The sequence below is a fragment of the Echinops telfairi genome, unplaced genomic scaffold (genome assembly GCF_000313985.2).
Source record: "Echinops telfairi isolate 266 unplaced genomic scaffold, ASM31398v2 ScPeMD7_60;HRSCAF=208, whole genome shotgun sequence".
NCBI lineage: Eukaryota > Metazoa > Chordata > Mammalia > Afrosoricida > Tenrecidae > Echinops > Echinops telfairi.
The window spans coordinates 32,775,696-32,779,605 of NW_022103958.1; the positions used below are offsets into that span (position 1 = coordinate 32,775,696).

The following is a 3,910-nucleotide window of genomic DNA, read 5'->3' on the forward strand; positions in this document are numbered from 1 at the left end:
TGTTTTAAATGAAAATAGAGACAAAAATCCAAATCGAACTCCTTGCCTTTGAGTTGATTCCAGGTGAGAGCATACATACAGCAGCCTTAACTGCAGGCTATTGGCTGAATACCAGATGCACCGTTTGTGGTCCCGGGTGGTAAACCAGCCTCTCACAAGGTCTTCCAGCTCCCTTTGTCCACCCTCCCGACCACTTCTTCATGCAGCAGCCAGGAATACATACACATATGTATCTGTTTTTAAAGTTAGATCATGTCACTCAAGTGTTGAAAACGCCCTTCAGCACCTTCCAATCATGCGTAAATTCCAAGGGAGCCTCTGGGTGCTACCCATGGTGACAGCCAATCAACACAACAAGAACAAATCTACAATCCACTGCCATCAAGTGGACGCCGACTCACAGTGGCCCTACAGGACGGAGAAGAACTGACCCTGTGGGTTTCTGAGACTGTACTTTTTTTTTTTTTTTTAACCGGGAAGTTCGATTTTTATTTAGTAGCCACCAAGGCCTTCATGAATGCAGGGCCCACCACTTGTTCAAGCGGCCCCGATTAGGGATGTATTTGACTCCACAGCCATCTAAGATGAGGTGCTTCTCAGCCACCATATCCTCAAACTCATGGGCATTAAACATGGTGAAGCCCCACTTCCTGGAGATGTGGATCTTCTGTTGCCCAGGGAACTTGGACTTGACCCTGCGTAAGGACTCAATCACCTGCTCCTTGTTTTGAAGCTTGGTCCGGGTGGACTAGATGACCTGGCCAATGTGGACTCTGTCCACAGTGCCTTGAGGCTTCCCCAAAGCACCTCGCATCCCAGCACACTGTCAGCCCCAGCGCAGGACAGCCTCTTGATGGTGCGGATGACGTGGGAGGGGTGGAGCTGCACTCGGATGTGGAAGCCATCTTTGCCACAACTTGTCACCAGGTACTTGTCGGCACAGATGCGGGCAGCCTCCAGGGCCCCAGAGGATTGCTGCTGGTCCTCATCTGGCACCATGTGGCCACACAGTGGGAATTCATCCGCCTTTGCCTTCTTCTGACCCAGGTCGAAGATGTGAATCTTGGCATCAGGGGCACCTCGACAGAAGCGGGACTTTGGGTAGGGCTTGTTCTTACAATACCAGTAACATCGGGCAGGGTGGCAGCCCCTGGCGACACCAGGATCAAGGTGGCACCCCGGAGGAAAAGAAGGACTGTAAATCTTTACAGGCGTAGACAGCCTCATCTTTCGCCCATGGTTCAGCGGTGGGGTTTGAACCCAGGACACCACTTGGGCTCCTTAAATAGTTAGATAGTCAGCTGCTAGTCAAAAGGTGAGTCGTTTAAAACCACCTAGGGTGCCTCTGAAGAAAGGCCAGGCCAGCTGCTTCCTAAAGGTCCTAACCAACCGTGAACAAGCCCTGTGAGCAGCGGCACTCTGCCACCCCGGGAACTGGAACTGGCCCGGCAGCCACTGGTCGTAGGAAATCGGATGCTGATCTGAATACTACGCTGTGACAGTCTCACTGTCAGGAATTAAAGAGATCCGGATTTGAAAGTAAGTGTGCGACACAAGAAAATAATAAAACAAAATTGAAGCAAAATTGGCAATGTGGTACTTAAAATCCAAACTCACCATCTTGGCCTACCGAGTCTTACCCAGCTCTAAGGTACATTTCAGGTAACTCCACCCCGGCTACCTGCCGCCTGGCCCAGAAGCTCCCAGACCCCAATGATGGTGTGTACACCGCTATGGTTGTAGATTCCCAGGCCTTTTTACTGGATGAGCCACTCCACTCCACCCACTCCCTGCCATCACGTTGATGCCAACTCACAGACACCCCAGGGAACAAGGGCGAACTGTCCCTGAGTGTCCCTGGGACTGGAACTATGGGAATAGAAGTCCTTGTCTTTCCCCCTCGGAGTGGCTGATGGTTTGGAACTGCTGACCTTGCAGTTGGCAGCCCACCATGTAACTGCCAGCGCTCAAGACCTGGCTGTTAATCAGGGCTTTGAGTCCATTTGGCCGACAGAATGGCACCAGAGCAGATGCCATTTTTTCAGTGTGGGTGAACTGGAAAGCGAACTGAAACACAAGTTACCGCTCAGAGTCCTGCTAGAAATGGAATTGCCCTCTTAGGAACAAAGGCTAGGTGTCGTTACATGGCAACCAGATCTCTCTAAGGGCAGCGTTGGTACAACCTTGTCTGTGTCCACGATGGCGCCCAGCTCTGCGGCTCAGATGTGTCGCTCTCCGCAGTCCTGAAAACAGGCTCACCCCCCTGCCCCTGAGTCTCCCATTCCAGGGCCTGGACCCATCCTTTGCCCTGTTCTGGCTATCGCTCGGACCACCCCGATTGTGAACCGCCCTGTCTGTTCCAGTTTTGTTTCCAGAGCCATGACTGAACCACTCTGAACCAGCTGAAGCCCTTCAGCTGTCAATCCTCAGCATGTTCTTTCTGAAGGAAAACTCCATCCTCAGCGCAGGGCCAGGCAGTGGCTGTGCCCTCACACCTCTCTTGGGTCCGTTGCCAGCATTAAGACAGCTGCTTGCAGCTGACTTGGGCCCCAAACCCTGTGAGGCCAGATGGCCTGCTTTCTCTCTGCAGACACCACTGGCTCCCACATACTCAAATCAGCCCCCACGGAGTTGGATGGTAACCTTATTCTAACCTCTACACCCCACCACCAGGCCCTGCAGGCTGGCCCACCCAAGCAGTAATGTCACAGGAGGGCTTGGGGTTTACTTTGAGCCTCAGACTGGAGTCGAAGCCCGTTTCCCTCCCTAGTTTGTTTAGAGCTTGCATTTCTCCGCGAGAGGAACCCGTGACCGACCGAGGCAGCAGAGACCGGCATCCAAAATTGCCCATGAAAGCTATTCAGGGGCCTAAACGAATGGGCAATTAATAACGAAAAATGATCATGATGGCCTCTCCCCACATAAAGGGTTTCAATTAAGACACAATGGTGGTGGGAAGGCCGACGGATGGCTCCGGATGGGCTCACTCCTCCTTCAAAAGGGCTGACTCTTTGGCCTTGAGCAGGACACAAAACCTTAAAGGAGTCATTTAGAAGGATAAAGCGTTTATCCGTGAAAAGGTGAGATTCAGGGCAGGAAGCATTTCAGGGGGAGGAGGAAGCTGTGTGCGTGCTGTGGCGCACACAGAGCCAGATCAGGCTGCACCCAGTCCCCACAAGGTCAGTCTGTGCCTGGTCCCCACGAAGTCGGGCACATTGGAACGTCCAGAAGCAGCCGCCCAGAGGGATCTCGGCCAACAACCCGACAGTCACCTTGGGAGCGTCTCGGGCCAACCAGAGCAGAGTTAGCCGAGGTCTCAGTTGCTGGCCACAGATCTGGGGAATGTGGATGGAGTGGGTGTTTGCAGATCAAGCCAACAGGGCAGAGGGAGAGGAGCCATTTGTAAGTGCTTTATAAGTGGACAGGGTTGGGACGAGTCCAACAGGAAGATGGAGTCCTTGTGGTGCTCCGGGACCAGGGGAGAAGGAATCTGCCCTGCTGGGGTCCCGCGAATTGGCCTGGCCAGGGTGTTAGTGTGGCTGAGCTCCCGGATAGTCCACAAACCAGAAAGCAAAAGCACGATCAGCAAAAGCAAAAATCTAACTTATTTCTAATATCTGGCTGAAGGTCAACGCCCAAATGGAGCCAGGTCTGGCTGGCCCATGAATGATGTCAGGGTTGCATCCATCCGCCTCCTTGAGGACAGGTGTCCTTCCATGGGTGTCTCACGTCCCGAGACCCCAGCATAGATCTGGGCTCCACATTTCCCCTTGTCTGCAGCCAGTCTCCAGGCGTCTACCTGGAGCACCTGAGGTGTGCCGGGCACAGTGCTAGGCACCGAGGGTTTAGTGAGGGCAACACAGGTACGGTGTCTGCTGGCAGGCTTTAGTTGGGGTTCATAGTGCATGGG

General features: G+C 53.4%; 1 pseudogene; it reads right to left on the bottom strand.

Moving 5' to 3' along the window:
* Nucleotides 1-511: 511 nt before the first annotated feature.
* On the bottom strand, nt 512-1,657 carry LOC101660487 (annotated as a pseudogene).
* Nucleotides 1,658-3,910: the final 2,253 nt, after the last annotated feature.